Source organism: Agelaius phoeniceus, chromosome 1 (genome assembly GCF_051311805.1).
Source record: "Agelaius phoeniceus isolate bAgePho1 chromosome 1, bAgePho1.hap1, whole genome shotgun sequence".
Lineage (NCBI taxonomy): Eukaryota > Metazoa > Chordata > Aves > Passeriformes > Icteridae > Agelaius > Agelaius phoeniceus.
Genome location: NC_135265.1, coordinates 146,303,555 through 146,320,948, shown reverse-complemented (window position 1 = coordinate 146,320,948; position 17,394 = coordinate 146,303,555). Strand labels below are relative to the sequence as shown.

General features: G+C 41.3%; 1 protein-coding gene across 6 annotated transcripts in view; it reads right to left on the bottom strand.

The window, feature by feature from the left end:
* The window catches only part of EFR3A (EFR3 homolog A), a 76,207-nt gene extending 73,426 nt beyond the window's left edge, over positions 1–2,781 (bottom strand). For all 6 annotated transcript variants that reach the window (XM_054641043.2, XM_077189091.1, XM_077189047.1 and 3 more), the window contains exon 1: positions 2,650–2,781. The gene's annotated coding sequence lies outside the window, so the exon portion shown is untranslated. The remainder of the gene's footprint in view (positions 1–2,649) is intronic.
* Between the last annotated feature and the right edge of the window lie 14,613 nt (positions 2,782–17,394).

The following is a 17,394-nucleotide window of genomic DNA, read 5'->3' as shown; positions in this document are numbered from 1 at the left end:
AAGCAACTGACTCCTGAATATTAAGAAGGTAAACAAAATCTTACCTACTTTTCTGGGGAGGACTAAGGTCATTGTGTTTTTTCTAAGGATATAACAATAGTTCTAAATGTAATGATAACCAAAGTGCAAAGCTACTTAATGTACCTTAAAAGAACACTTGCATGACACACAAAATTGTTCTTCTACAGAAAAACCCTCAGTTTTCTTTTGAGATGATTTTACATCATTTGGCTAGGAAACCCAAGGCAAATTTATTGTTCATCAGAACAAGGATAAAAATACAGCTTGTTCCTTTTTTTTTTTTTATTAACTAACCCAGGATCTGAAATTGAAGGATAGTTTATAAGCACAAATATTTCTTATTATCACAAGATTCCAGAAATGGCATTGAAAGCCAAACAGAAAAGCAGAGATTGTTTTCCTGTACGCCCTAATACAATGGACCTCTCTAAAAGACCTAAAATGGAAAAAATTATATAACCTTGTGCTACAGGTAAAGCAAGAAAAGTCAGCATACCTGAGATTTTCTATTTTCTTCCAATAAGCCCTCTGTTATGCTATTATGTAACACCATAAATATTTAAATTGATTTTGAGTCTACAAAATGAAATTGCCATCTGGGCTCCTTTTCCTTCCTGCAACTTAAGCCAAATAAAGGCAGAGGCTTAAGCACCTCTCACAGCCACACAGACATGAACTGAAAAATTAAAAATCCACTGCACATTTACTTTATAAATCACTTAGCTCCCCACTCATATTTCCTCTTTGAAAAATTAATCAATGCCTTTAGCTTTGAAAGTAGGCAAATGGCCAGTGCAATGCAAGATTAATAAACCACATGTTCATTCCTAAGTATAGACAGTTAAGCTCCAACTGTGATTCCCAGAACCCAAAAACTGCAATATAAAATGGATTTACATACCACAGTAATTCTGGGAAATACCTGACTTTAATCTGAATTACCTTTCTCAACTGGAGAGGAAATGCCATGTATGAAGCTGGCTCAGTTAATGAGACTACCCTGCTCTCTTACCCAAGACAGAATGCAACTACAGAAAACATTATTTGCTTTCACTTCAAAAAAATCACATATCTTCGAATTGTTTAAAAATCGTGTGGTAACTTTACAAGGATTACTTCCTTATGGAGCTAAGCTGGGCAGTTAAAAGTCACTAACACCAAATAAAGCTGTTTCTAACCCGTACTTTTTATAATTTAGATTTTATCATTATAATTGAATTATAATGCCAACTCTGGTGAGTATTTTCACACCCCCTTCAACTTACATGCAACATAAAATTTTTTCATTCTTTTCTACTGCACGAGTTTGGATCAGAAGTAGAGAGAAGTTGCTGTCCATCATGAACTGCAAACATTGGCAACATCTAAAACAGATGTTTAATCACAAAGTGTATTTTAATTACATTTTTGTAAGCTTTTTCCCTGAATCAGAAGTCAATCTCATTCTAGCAGCCTTTTTTAGACAAATATTAAAATTGTTGTCAAAAGGTGTAAATTAAACCTATGGATAAGCCTTTAGGCCTATCAGAGCACTACAATCAAGATTTCCTCTCCAAGCCACCAATTTCTCAAAAAAATTTTACCATATGTTTAAGAGCATTAACACCAAGTCTTCAAGCAAGATGTCCCGAACATACTTGAGAAATATTTCATATTATTTAGAATTAATCACAAATGCTTTAGGAAGTAACTACCTATAAAATCCCAAAGCTTTGGCTGTTAACTGCATTTAGTTTACCTACTCAGTTTGCACAGCAAACATTGATGTAGCTCTGCAAAGTGAAACACCTGGGCTAGCAAACTGGGTTTTGATACAGCAACTCAAACTCCGGTTTAAAGTTAGTTATAGGCTTTCCCACAAGTCCTACAGCAGCATAGACACAATGTACACCACAATCTTTTCTTCCTTGTATCTCAGCTCAAAGGACCACGGGATACCTTTCTAGATGTATCCAAAAAGAGACGTTGTACTATGGTTTTCAGTCACAGGATTCGTGAACCCACACCTCAATTACCTAAAGCATGGCTCCGTGATGCACAATTAACTTTAAAGAAGAAACCAAGAAAGCTCACAGTGTCGCCTTCCTGCCAATTTACATTGCGTTCAGTTATTATCTCGCTGTCTTAAGGTCCATTTGAGGAAAACCTGCTGAGGGAACTCTCAAAGCCACAGCCCTGCCCGGTGAAAGCGGGGGGATCCGTTCGCTGTCCCCGGAGCTCGTCCGGAGGCGGAGAGCCGGAAAGCCGGAGAGCCAGCCTGCGAGCCCTTCCTCCGGGAGCCAGCCCTTCCACCGGGAGCCAGCCCTTCCACCGGGAGCCAGCCCTTCCACCGGGAGCCAGCCCCTCCACGGAGCCAGCCTGCCAGCCCTTCCTCCGGGAGCAGCGCCCACAGGGACCGCCCGAGCCACTGCCCCGGCGGGTCCAGGCTGAGGCCATGCCCGGAGGCTTCTTCCCCCGCGCCAGCCTGGCGGCCCGAGACTCCCGCCACTCCCTCAGTGCCCACCCCTCTGGCGCGTCCTCCTCGTTCCCAAGCGTGGAGAAAGGAAAGAAGAGAGAGATCGCAACGAGGAGGAGACTGCGAGGATGGACGCGAGTGGCAGAAGCACTGCCCGGCTGCCCCAAACTCACCTCAGCCTCCCATCCGGCTCCGTTTAGCAGCCGCCATCTTCACCGGCTCCCCCCGCCCCGTTGACTGGTCTGTAGCGCAGCGCACGCCGGGAGCTGTAGTTCTATCTGGAGTAGTTCCGGCTACTTTTCCCTCCATCCCTCCCAGACAGAGAGGACGCCGAGGGGTCGCGACGGACGAAGAAGTGCCCCGACATGGCACGAAGGGACAGCCCCGGGGCATGGAGCCCCGCCAGGCGCGGGCCGGGCGGGCAGAGGCCGCCGAAGCGGACCACAACTCCCAGAGGCACTTGCGGCGTGGGCTCGCCGGCTGCTGGGGGCGTTGCTGGCTGTGTCCCGTGCCCGGCCCCGCGCCGTGAGGGCGGCTCGGTGCCGCGGGCGGGAGTTGGTGCAGGGTCCGGTGGGTCCGGCTCGGGCGCTGCGCTGGGCTCCTCTCAGCCATGCACTGAAGGAAAGGGCAGGAGAGGGTGAGCGGTGCCGGACGCTCCCTGAAACTGGAGTTCAAATTCACCTACACAGACCGTGACGCCAAACCCCCGTGAAAATCAGTGAAGTCCAAGGCAGCAAAACCTCTTAGTATGTTTTCTTTGAAGTATTACTTCCAGCTTCCAGATCTGATGCCTTTGATACCAGATTTTCCAGACAAGCAAGAGGCAAGTGGAAGTCTTTCACAGAATCGTTAAGGTTGGAAAAGACCTCCAAGATCATTGAACCCAACCTATCACCTTGTCAAGCAGACCAGGGCACTGAGTGCCAGGTCCAGTGGTTCAACACCAGCACCTCCCTGGGCACCCTTTTCAAACGCTAAACCACCCTTTCAGTGAAGAACGTTCTCCTGATGTCCAACTTGAACCTCCCCTGCTGCATCTTGAGGCCATTTCCTCTTGTCCTCTTGGCCATTTCCTGTTGCTTTTTGCCTGGAAAAAGTGACTGACCCCCACCTGGACACAACCTACTTCCAGGCAGCTGTTGAGAACAAGAAGGTCCTCCTGAGCCTCCCTTTCCCCAGGCTAAAAACCCTGAGCTCCCTCTGATAAGCTGCTCCTTATCAGACTTATGCTCCAGCCCCTTCCCCAGCCCTGTTGTCCTTTTCTGGACATGCTGCAGCACCTCAATGTGATTTTTGTCAGGAGGAGCTGAAAACTGAACACAGGAGTTGAGGTGTGGCCTCACCAATGCTGAGTACAGAGCGACTACTCAATGCTCTCACACTATTGCTGATACAGGCCAGATGCCATTGACTTTCTTGGCCACCTGAGCAAACACTGGCTCCTGTTCAGCCACTGTTGACCAGCACCCCCAGGGCCTTTTCCACCAGCATCTTTGCAGCCACTCTTCCCTGAGCCCGCAGTGCTGCATGCAGCTGTTGTGACCCAAGTGCAACACCTGGCACTTTGCCTCGTTGAACCTCATACATTGGTCTTGGCCCATGGATCCAGCCTATAGCCCTAAAAGCCCATTTTCTGTTGTAGTTCCTTCTAAAGGAGAACATGTCAATCCATTTGAGTTTATATCTTTCAGTGACTTCAGTTCTGCTTATGTTGTATCTGTTAAAAACTAGCATTTCATTTTCTTATGCTTTTGAAACTACTCGAAGCTTTTCTTTCACCAATAGTAGAAACAGGATCAGTGTTTCACTTGTGTTCCTTGAAAACAATCCCTAAAAATGTGAAACTGAGGAAGTGAGATGTCTACATGTCTCACAGTTTTCAGCAGTATCCAAAACATGTTAATTTGCAAAAATTGGACAGGCTCTCACGTGTGGGTGCAACTGAGCAAGTTAAAAGAATAAACTGTAGTCTTTCTTATTTATTTATATAATTTCTGAAATACAGCTTATGGCTTTGAACTCTTGGGGCCAAACATAATGAAAGTGATGAGACACAGTGAACATTCAGCCTTCCATAAATATGTGTATTGAGTTACTGCCTGCAAAGCAGAACATGTTGGCATTAGCAGCCAATTTCTTAAGGTTTCTGCCAACAACAGTCAGAACTACATAGATCTACATTTACCCTTTGTCCTTTAAGTACAGCTGGTGATAATAATCCTCCTCATTTTCTAAAACCTAGAGGAAAGTTTTAATTTTTTTCAATCAGCCAAAAATTCAAATGTATTATTATGGTTTTAACTCATTTCAGATGCAGCTTTAGTTCAAAGATCATCTTTCTAACCATCAGCTACAATCTGCTCTCTTCACTGAAGTGTTTTATTCCAGCTATTTGTCTCATTTTTCTTTTCTCTGTGCATAAGGGCACACAGGCTCCAACATTCTTATCATACCATATGGTTTCAGCAGAATGCTGGCAACCAGTGCAATTGCTAGATCTTACTAGTTGTCTAAACAAAACAAGCAGCAAGCCAGGTTGGAGCCACTGCTCACAAATATTAAATGTAACACTGTGAGTAGCATCCTGATTTCTCTAAAACAGTTTGAAACCAGTTTAAGTTGCCTGACATTATAGTTCCTGTTTCTGTGATGAATACTTTTTATTCTCTGAGGGTTTTCAAAATGTTTTGCCCCATTTTTATTGTTTTAAACACATCTGTGTGGAGTAGCCTTACAGAGCTCAGAGAACAGAATAGATACAGTTTTGGGATTGAGGTTTGTTTGAAGACAGCTGATATGTTTCAAAGCTGATATGTTTCTTTTATTACATTATTACATAAACCATGTTGTATGTAATACTTAATAAAATTCAATAAAGCCCTTAGCATAATTGTAGTGCTGTTGTTTAAAACAACTGTTTTCCTAATTCAGTTTCAAAACAGAGGAAACAGCTGTAGTCTATGAATATATGTGTTGATCTCTTTGAGCTTCCTTATGTGTTATGTAATGGGTAGTAAATTTAGTTCTGAATTACAAGAATTTTTAATTTTAGTGAGGACATCAGAAGAGTATCTGGACACCTTTTTGTCCAATGCCAGTTTTTCATTTACTGTCAATGAAACATGGACCTGATCCTTTGACCACATCTAGGCTGACAATCAAACTACCCAGTAAGGTTAAGAAAAAGTTGAATTGCATACATAAAACATTGCTGCATGGGTAATTTGCAGCCAAACTATCTGGTTTTACACCCCCTCATCCCAAGCCCGTCAAAGTGGACTGGCCAGTTTTGCTTGAATATCTCCTAAATCTCCTGGAGCAACAGTTTGTACACATGCTGGTCCACATATGCCCAAAACTCCATGGCCCAAGTGACCTGCTTTTACAGTCCTTTAAAAAGTGATGGTCATCATTTTGGGGCAGTCCAGTGGATAGCAAGAGAGGTAATTGGAGGGAGCTGGGCCTGTTGGGAAGAGACAGCTGAGAGGAGACCTCATCAAAGTCTGTCAGTGTCTGTAGGGAGGGGTCAGAGGATGAACCAGGCTCTGCTCAGTAGTGCCCAGCAACAGGACAAGAGGCAATGGGCAGAAACTGATGCCCAGAAAGTTCCATCTGAATATGAGGAAGAACTTTACTGTGTGGATGACTCAGCACTGGCACAGATTGTCCAGAGAGTTGGTGGGGTCTCCCTTACTGGAGATATTTAAGAACTGTCTGAATACAATCCTGTGCCATGTGCTATGGGATGAGCCTGCCTGAGCAGGGAAGTTGGAGCAGATGACCCACTGTAGTCCCTTCCAGCCTTATCCATTCTGTGATTCTGTGATTATTATATCAGCAGAACTATTAGAGCTTTCACTTGAGTAATAGCTAAAGTGTGAGACTGAAACATCTTGTTCAGCAGCCAATAATGAAATGTGAATTGCATGAGTAATTTAGCAGCAGCAGTTCTTAATTTTCTGATTGGATTACTAAGTCACCTAAGACTGCAATGAAATGTTCAGTATTTACAGCAAGCAGCAAAAAGTACTTCAGTTTGAAGTGCTCATGGAGGTTCAAAAGGTATCAAGAATTAGTTAGCCTTAAATGGTCTAAGAGAATGAGCTCTTCAAGGACTTTTAAAGAAAAAAATAAAGTAAAAAATCCAAAAAAATTAACGTACCCCAATAACAATATAATGCAGGAATAATAGAAAGCTGATAATGGTTTCATACCTGTGTAAGAAGGATAATGTTAATTGTAAAATGTTGCAGATAAAGAAAAAGAGATAAGGGAATATTCAGTACTCATTCACAGAAATGAGTAATGGGTGCCTTAGTGAACATTAATAATCCAGTTGCTGAACAGTTATAATCCATTATAACATTAATTTCAGCTTTCAACAGTGAAAAAACAGGAGTTTTCATAGGAATGACTCCATTGCTTGCTCAGCCACCACTAATGAAAGCCAATCAGAGGCATTTCATGAAATTAAAATGAAATGTTATAACTATATAATGAGACACCAAATGATAATTTTGTTAATATGTGGTTTTTGTCATATTTTTCCAACCTTGCATTTTTATGGTTGATTCTATAAATGGGTGGCAACTACAACATTTTATTACCATCCAAATGTAGTTGATATGTTTCTACCAGCCCCATGTAGCCAGTGCAAAAGTCTAATGGGGAGTAGAGGCTGATAGTGGATTGTCGTGGCCTGAATGAAGTCACGCTGCCTCCGAGTGCCGCCGTGCTGGGTGTGTTGGAATTCCAATATTAGCAGGAGTCAAAGGCAGCCAAGTGGTGCCACAATTGATATCACTGATGCATTTTTCTCAGTCCCTCTGGCAGCAGAGTGCAGACCAAAGATTGCTTTTGCTTGTAGGAGTGTCCAGTATACCTGGAATTGACTGCCCCATGGGTGGAAACACAGCCCAACCATCTGGCATGGACTGACCCAGACTGCACAGGAAAAGGTGGAGCTTCAGAACACTGGCAATACATTGATGATATCATTGTGTGGGGCAATACAGCAGAACAAATTTTTGAGAAAGAAAAAAAAAAAATCCAAGTTCATCTGAAAGCTGCTCTTGCCATAAAACAAAGTAAGATAAAGGGACCTGCACAGGTGTGGCAGGACTCTCCCCCCTACTACAGAAGAGCTTATCTGTTCGTTCTATCAGCTGGTGTGACAGCTCTGGGCATTCTCCCCCTCACATGAATTGGTGAGATCACCCAGACTGGACATTTGTCTGGTAGGGAGTTGTCTCTGGTGCCAGAGGTGGAATTCCCAGCTGACAATAAACATCTGGCCTTGAGAACATGATGTAGGGAGATAAGCTGGAACTTCTGACTGACAGACACTTCACTTTACAAACTATAAAAACTACACAAAACTTTCACCAAATCAGAAGTCTCCTACACACATCCTTGAAGTGTGTAGGGCTTTTCCCCAAAGTTTGGATGCAAACTTTGTGGTCACTTCCCTGGAAGTTGAGTGAAAGGATTCTATGTGTACTCCATCATCAATTCAGTAGTAACATTTTTATCATGCACTGTATTTTTTATCTACTCACAGTTCTTTTTGTTACTTTAGTAAGTATTCTGTTTAAAATCTTGTATCTGTTAATCTTGTATCTGTTCAATAAATAATTAATTTTATAATAGACTTAATCAGCCATTCTTAAGAACTTGCAAGCGAGAGCAATTTGGTTTGCAGGCTGCATCAAACAGAGCTATTGCCAGAAATCTGAGTCAAAGGCAGAACTTGTCTAAGCTTTCACTCCCTTTGTAACAATGGGAGATCAAGTTCTTGGGAAATAAAATGGCAGGATAGATGCAATCCATGAAGGTGGTTAACAAAATAGCTGTCCTCACTGGCTAACAGGAAGGTAACACAAGCTTTCCTAGGCCTAGTGGGGTTTGGGAGAATGCACATTCCAGGTTATAGTCAGCTTGTTGGCCCCTTTATCAAGTGATCCAGAAGAAGAAATATTTTGAGTGTGGCCTTGAGCAAGAGAGGCCTCTTACGGTTTTGAGGAGGAGGCCTTTGAGGAGATCAAAGAGGAAATAACTCTTGGTCCTGTATTGACAGGACCAGCCATGCAGAATACGCTTTACACTGCAGCAGGGGAGCAGAGTGTCACCTGGAGCCTCTGGTAAAGTGTACTGGTTTGAAAGCAAACCAGTGGGACAGCCCAAGTCAGAACTACAATTTGATAGGAAAATTAAAATAAATGCAGTTGTACAAAACACTGACAGAGTCAGAACACAATCTGACAATCTTATTGTTAAGAGTGTTGGTAGTGGTCCAATCTAATGGTGGCTGCAGTGCTCTTGGAGTAATAGAAGTGGTCCTGTTGCAGCAGTGATCCTGTAGAAGGGTATGGTCTTCCTCTGAACATCCAGTGGTGGTGTAGATGGGCCTGGTCTTCCTCTGGGAATCCAGTGGATAAGGCTGCCTGTGGTGTTCCAAACCCCAGATTATATCCAGGTAGGAATGCTTGGCTCCTCCCCCTGGGCAGAGCATCTCACAATGGGATGATGTAATTTTATCAGTCATGCAGTGAGACTTGATGGCCCATTAACAGAAGATATCCCACCCAGAGGGAGTTATGAGGGATGGGTCATGGAAGAGATAAAGAACACTGCTCCACCTGGTTTTAACAGATGATGATAGAATATGTACTTTTGGTTACATCTTACATTGTAACCTAAGACACAAGGGACCTCAGGGGAAACCCAAGGTCACTCCAAGAAGCCAGAGTTATCAAGGAGCAGAAGCCCACTGTACTCCAAGTCATGGATCTGGAGGGGTGAAGGAAGACCATGAATGGCAAAATAATATTTATCTGTGAAAGGATGACGGATAAAGGTTAATGAAAATCTGTGTCAGGTATGGAGATGGTTTAGGGACATAGTTCAAGTTATGTGTGTGGGTAAGAATGAATTCCAGTAATGACAAATAAATAGAATGGAACACTGGAAGATATATAAATTATGTGGGATTTGAGTATGACTCATGGTATGGAATAAGGGATGGAGACTGTATTGGGCCTGATTGAGGGAGAGGTCACTTTTCCTTAGCAGCCCTCTCAGTGCTGTGCTTTGCATTGGTGGCTGGAGGGGTGTTGATTACACATGAGTGTTTTGGCTACTGCTGAGCACAGCAGCTGTGCTGTCTCTGTAACATTCCTCCCCTGCTCCCCTGTCAGGGGGCTGGGGCTGGGGCAAGATCCTGGGAGGGGACACAAGCAGGCCAGCTGACCCAAATTATCCAAATGGATGTTCCATGGCATCACCTCAGATATAAAAGCTAAGGCAGGGAGGAGGAGTGGAGGAATTTGTTATTTAACAAACTCTGCCTTCCAGAGCAACTGCTCCACGTGTTGAAGCCCTGATTCTTGGGAAGTGGCTGAACATTGATCACCAGTGGGAAGTAGAGATCAATTTTTGTTTTCCTTTGCTTATGCACTCACAGACCCTAAGCTGCTATATCTCAGCCTAGCAGTTGTTTTCCTTATTTTTCTCTCCCCTGCCCTACTGGGAAGTGATAGAGCAGCTTGGTGAGCACCTGGCATCCAGCCAAGGTCAACCCATTACAGCGTTGTTAAACTGCAGAGATAAAATCCCCAGGGCCTGTGTTAGCACTTTCACTCTGCCATTGTTAATTTTGTCAGGAGCCATGGTGGATACAAAGTGACGATATTAACCAGCCGTGAAAAGCAAAGCAGAGAGTTCCTGCCAATTCCACACCCCAGACCATCCAGCAGCTCCTGCTTGATATCAGTTTTTTTCCCCAGTTTCATCTCAAGTGAGAGTTCTCAGTGACAGCTCTGCTCACTGGGATGACATCTGTCAGAGGGACAGCAAAAATGGATTGGAATGACTACATTTTTTTTTTATTCCCAGGAAGAGCTGAGCAGCCACTGACAGAAAAGTATCACAGATGTCTTAGAGCAAAAATCTTAAAATTGCAGCCCAAATCCCTACATGCTTTTCAAAACCGTGGCCATATATACTTGGAGAGTCAATTCCACATCATGTCAGTATTACAGAATCCTCAAGGGAGTAAGCAAGGTTCTCATATGACATATATCTACACACATATGTATTTGGTAACAAATAATAATTTATGATTCAGAGGTTTTATTCTTAAGTCATTAATTGCCTTAAATACGCTTTACAACAAAATTATTCAGGGGAAACATTCTTATTTCATTGGATTATATATTTTCCATCCTTTCTGTCAACAGGAATATTTATAATTATGATTTTTTTCTGGCAGAATCAAGAATCTTGATAGATTTTATTTTTACAATAGGCAGTGTTTCTATAAAGTTAATGGGTTATAGTGCCATATCCAAGTGAGGTCTGTGTGATTAACTTCTCCAACTGAGGGCAGAAGGAGGATGAAATACAGAGCTTTCACCAGAGAGTGGATGACAATGTCTTGCCTCAAACATTCCATGTGAAACTCTGATTTCCTGAAATGCTGTCTGTAAGGAGAGCTAGCCACGTGGACAGGTGGTCACACTCAAGTATTTTATACTTCCAATCAGTGACTTTATGTTTTAATCAAGTTCCCACTCCATTCTACTGAGCTGCTGATGTACCTTGGCATATTCTGTGGATCTTCACTTGAAGTATTCTCTTCCCTTTGCTGTGAAATAGGAAAATAGTGTCAAAATTTTTGATTACCATAACATTCAAAAATAGAATCTAATTATTCTCTTCCATTTTCAGTGTTGGCTAGATTGTATTTTTTTTGGGAACCAATTAAAACCCACTAGAAAAGAATGAATGTGCTCCAAGAATCCTTGCTTTTTCTGCAAAAACTATTTATTCTGTGTCATTTAAAGTACTGGCAACAAATAATGCACATTATGTTCCATAACTTTTTTTTTCCCCTTGGTTTTTAAGGCTTTTGCAATCACACTGACCAGTCTCTAATAAGTTGGGAACCAACAGGTCAATATTAGCCCCATTAGACAATGATAGAAGTCTCACAGGTAAAATGGTTCTGGAGGTTTTGTGAAAATCTGTAAAATGGTAGGCAAAAGTGAACTGAATTAATGACCTCACTGAGAAAAAAAAAAACCAAAAACATGTACTCAGTATTTTTTTTTGTGGTTTTTGGCTTGGCTATGGTGTGCCTAAGAGCTACAGACACAACCAACTGCAGACAGCACAGATACAACACCAAGCCAGGCCTGACTGTGCTTCTTTCTTCCCAGATGGCAGTGAGGGAATGTGGGGGTTACTAAAATATCATGGAATGAGATCATTATGAAAATAAGAAAAGAATTTGAATTATCACAGGTACAGGTATGGAAACCCATGCAAAATCAAGATTTACAGGTTCCACTGTTCACAGAAAAAAAAATGTTTTTCCTGTTGATACTTTTTGGATAAGGACATGTCACATCCATAAAAATAAACAAATACATTTCTAAATGGCCTGTGGGTGACAGCCTCCACTGACTAAAAAAAGACCTAATTTCCTATCACAGTGGGCCAGATTCTCACCCTGTGTGAACTGGCAGGATTAATATGAAATTAATTGAGTTGTGCTGACCTAATGCCAATTTGCCCTCTGGTTTAGAATGTTAAAAATACTTCCTAGGAAATACATAAAATAAAAAAAAAAAAAATGGGCAGGAATAAGTCTTGGGAAAATGGACATAAAACTATGCTAGGAAAGTAAAATATTGACTATTTTAAGGGTATCAAGACTAAGTAGGATATTCACCCCTTTCTATCCCAAAACATTTCTGAGGTTTCTTTACCCTGTGTAAGGAAAGAGTCTCTGTTTGGAGAGCAGACCTGGGCTGGGGCAAATGCCAGAAGCGGGGATACAAGGAGGAGACTGGGGCTGTGCAGAGGGGTCGGTGGTACCAAGACACACAGAGTGGCACTGGGAGAGCAGGACCTGGGAACCCCTCTTGGTTTAAATGCACAGGTTGAAATGCACAATCTGTGCTCACTACAGCATCCTCCTGCTGTGCTAGGAGCAGACATCAAGGCACAGGAATCCCACTGCCCCTCTGCTGATCCCTCATCTTCATAGGAAATGCTGCTAGCTTGAAATACCGGGGTTAAGGGTAGGTAATGAATGTCTTGGGTCAACTCACATAATTTAATATATCTAAAAAAATAAATTCCCCCCTGTTCCAACTGCTGATAAGTCCAAAAGATTTTTTCAGCTGTCTTATAATCTTTAATCCACTCTGTCTTTAAGTCCAAAAGATTTTTTCAGCTGTTTTATAATCTTTAATCCACTCTGTCTTTTTACATAAATTTTGAAATAATGCTACATGGAGTAAAATTTGCAAGAGATTTTGTTTTGAAAATAACAGTGTAGATGTAATTTTTTTTTTTTTTAGTCATTATTATTTGGCACATATGTCAGATTTTTGCATTTTCCTGCAAAGTTACAATGTGGGAAATAGATAAATAAGTCACAAGCTCTGTTTAGGAAATGCCAGGAGGTGGCGTGTGCCTACCTAATTTCCTCCCTCAGACTCAAGCACAGAGTTTTGTTTTTTATCTATATATATATATAGATATATATAGAGATAGATATAGATATAGATATATATACATTTGCTTCCACTTGTACTTCTGCCACATTCTAGGTACATAGCAATTAGTGTTTACCAAATGAGAAACTCTTCTCTAATTTGTTTGCTCATTGCTGTTCAGTGTATGCCCCAGTGGAGCATTTGTTACCTCTTCAGATTTTGCTTTTGTAACTTAATTTCCTGGTGGACTTTTGCCTTAGTGCTCATCAATACTTATTTCCTCACTAAATGTACATTCTAATTTGCTTTTTACAGCCACATTTTGAGATGAGTAGATAAGACACTTTTTCTTCATTTGAATTGAGGCACAGGCAGATTAAATTTTGGGACATAGAGTGTGCAATGCAGAAAACTTGGGTTTTTCTTTCTGGAATTTTGTTGAGGAGGGCTGTTGTGGCTGCTCTACCAAGTGGCCCCTTGCAGAAAAGCAATTTTCAATACCTACCCACTGATTTCCTGTGCCTCCAGAGGCTTCCCCTCTAGTCTTGTCTCCTAGATCTGAGGTTCATCTTGTTTTTTAATCCCTCTGCACCACTATGAGTGGAGAGGAGTAGGTGTTGTTGCTTCTTTCCTTGAAAAATTTGCAAAACTATAAGTACTTGCCAAGGACAAGATAGGGTTTTTGTGTTATGGGAGAGGTGGACAGACCCTATATTTCAGGGGGACTAAGGAATAGGAGACTAGGTGGAGGCAGAGACCCTGCAACCTACTGTATCTCAAAGTCTTCCAGAGTCATACTGGCATCACTCAGCATTCCTCACCAAAGCCTACCAAAAACAAAACCCCAAAAACCCCAAAAAGCAGGGGAATTCCCCTGCATGTCTCACAGCCCCTTGGTCTTCTCAGTCCCTTCATTAATTTTGCATGGTTTTCTTCAGGCGTCTCCTCCTTTCCTTTCCCCCCCTTCCTGCCCACATTGTCACTGCCATCAAGCTGAATTTTACCTACAGAGCTGAAATGCTGATTAAAAGCTGCTCCCACCAAAGACATAAAAAGTATTTCCCAATCCTCTCCTCTCCTCTCCTCTCCTCTCCTCTCCTCTCCTCTCCTCTCCTCTCCTCTCCTCTCCTCTCCTCTCCTCTCCTCTCCTCTCCTCTCCTCTCCTCTCCTCTCCTCTCCTCTCCTCTCCCCTTTTTCATGATTTTAGTTACATGAATATGCCAAGTTCATAAATAGAAAACTGTGGTAAAGGTGTTGTTTTATCTAGTTTGTGTTGGATGCAGCAGCCTTGGGAGGAGGTCATGCCCTGATGTGACATCTGTGCCTGCCAAATCTGGGACTGGTTTCAGCTTTGCTCTCAGGTGTGCCAGCTGGTCCTGCACACTCACAACCTGATTCTGTGAGCCATATGTCTTTCATTAAGGGTTCACATTAAGGGCCACCCTGAAGACAAAATTCATTAGGGTCAAAACTGATCAAAAAGTTGGCAGCCAGAAAGGGCAGCATTACCACAGCTGGGTTACTGCTGTCTGTGAAGTGGCCTGATGCTGTCTATCATTCACATTCTTTTTCTTTAAGCACTGTAATTCATTAATTTTGCCCAGAGTGATCTAGAACTTGCCCAGCCAAGTGCCATATCGTGCCATGTATATCTTAGTCCCTTGAAGCTTATTCCTGCTCTCTGGGAACAAACTCATCTGATTTTCCCAAGCTGACTGAGATGCCCAATGGAAGAGTGAAGGACTGAGTGTGTATTTAAATACTATTCAATCTGATTGAAAAACCCAAACCACACAAAAACTATAAAGAGGATATAGTTTTAAAATGCAGCTTCTTGATGTTCCTGAACTCTAAAACTATCTCAGGAAATGCTGTTCAGAAATCACTGACAGAGTTGCCTTCTGACATTGCTTTGCCTGACAGAAGGAAATTCAGTGAAATAAGCAAGATTTGTATACATGTGAACAGACAAAATTTAGCTCTGAGTTGTTCATCTGCTGTGACTGCAGTAGAAAATATTATCTGACCATATTCTGTTCTTTATCTTGGGATGATTTTGACAGAAGAGAGATGGCATTTATCCTGTATTTAACATGTCTCAGGAAATTCTGTAAAGTTTTAAATAGAAAAATATCTATAGCCCTTTCCAATCAATCCTGCCTCTGTGAATAGGTAATTACTGAGATTAAACAAGTGTCTCTAAATTGCTTATCTATTCCAATTGCTTCTATTTTCTGCTGGCTTTATGATTTGCCTTCTAAAGAAAGCATGAAAGAGATATTTCTTTTGCTTTTGAAATAGCTTGCAGAAGATATGACTTTCATTTCAGGAATAGCAACAATTTGTTGTTTCTGAGGAATAAAAACTTTATTTTGTGATCTTGAACTGGTTTTCACTTCAAAGTTTCTGAAGCAAGAGAGCTTGTATGTATTTTTAACCTTCTAAGTTGAAGATCTCATAGTATTAAAGAAAATAAAAGCAGCAAAATAAATTCTAGTTCAGTTAAAATAATAATGTGACTCCTTTCTCCAAGAAAAGTGCCCTTAATGAAAGAAATTGCTGTGCCTGATCCTCAGTCTTAGTTCTCAACACTTGCAGCAGCAATAGCAGTTAATTTTTTTAGTCCTTTAGATTGTACTGTTGGAGATGTTCTGTCCTTAACCTAAGACTGTAAATAGGAATAAACCATGATCCTGGTGACAGATACTCCTTTGACTTTAGCAGAGCAGTGGTTACATTCATAAGTCTCTGCAGCCCAGTTGTAAACAGGACTAAGCACAAACCTTAGGTCTGCTTATTTCTGTTTCTGAATTTTACTGAATTTGCCAAGAAGAAACTGTTCATTTTCTCTGTGAACTTTGTGAAAATTTTCTTTCTTTGTTTCATTCATGAACCACAAAAACCCATTAAAAATGCTGTAGTATTTTTAGTACTTGTATTATGTAATATATGTAGTATGTAGTATTTGTAGTACTTGTGCCTAAATTTTGAGTAGTATATTTAATATACCTGAATATATAAATTTAATACACCTGTGCATGAATGGAACATAAACAAAGGATGAAGGAAAACTATTTACAAGAGCATGTAATGACAGGATGAGGGGAAATGGGTTCAAATTGAAAGAGAGTAGCTTTAGACTAGACATGAGGAAAAAGTTCTTCACTGTCAGAGTGAAGAGGCACTGGAACAGGTGGTCCAGGGAAATGGCCCATCCCTGGAAGTGTCCAAGGCCAGGATGGAGAGTGCTTCAAGGAACCTGGTCTGGTGGAAGGTGTCCCTTCCCATGGCAAGGGTTGGAACAGGATGATCTTCAAGGTCCCTTCCAACCCAGTCCAGTCTATGATTCTATGATAATGCCTTTTATCCAAAGAAGCTGGCCAGATTTTACAAATATAGACTCTGCAAGAATCTCTTCCCTACTACTTTGTCTTCTAAATATTTGTCAGGTGCCTTGGGCATTATAATAGTCATTTAAACTGTAAATGGGTCAAGGACTAAAAGGCAGTTGCATCATGCTCTTTATCTGAATTTGTTGTCTAGAAGTTCTACTTGTGTTTCTGTATGGAGACCAGAAAAAGGTGAATAGCTCTTTGCTTCCTTTACAGGGTATTGTTCACAACCTGTTGATATATGGAGAGGAAAGAAAATAGGTGTGACCATTGGAAGCACCATTCCTTTTTTGTCACATGAATTAATTTTTTTTAATATAGACTTTAATCCCTAGGTAATGTTTTGAATCTTCAGAAGAACAAAATGAAGCAAAGAAATATTTACTTTTATCTTAAGGGACTCCTAGAAGCAGTATATTCTGTTGTAACTATAGCAATATCCAGTAGACTTCTTTTAATTTATGGAAGTATAATTGGTTACTCTAATAGCAGTCATCTCTTTCCTCCCACTAACATTGTTTTGTTGTTCAGATGAGTGCATGGAATCAGCTGACAAAAATGGTGTGTAACTTTCACTGCGTGTTGTATTTTTACTCTGGCATACAGTGGTTTGTATGCATCACTAAAATGTGTGGTTCAAAGACAAAATATACTTAACACCAGGAGTATTATGTGGCAAATATTTGTGAAGACAAGTGTAGGTCATCTGGAGCTAAAAGGTTCCTTTTCAGGACCCTGTGAAAATTTTTTGTAATGTTACAAAAAGACCTGTTTAAAATGCTTCTGTGTCCAAGACACAGGAGTGGGATTCTAATTTACCACACAATCACTTGCTTGGTGATTGTGCACAATACAATCAAGTGAGATGCATCTGATTTTTCACTTGTTAGCCTTCTACTGACATTAATCAAATCTTCAGGACTACAAAATAGTTCTGAAGACAGATCTGTCAGATTTGCCTCTTTCCCTCCCTCATTCCTTCCCTCCTTCCCTTTTCTGTGATGCCATTCACTCTGCAGTT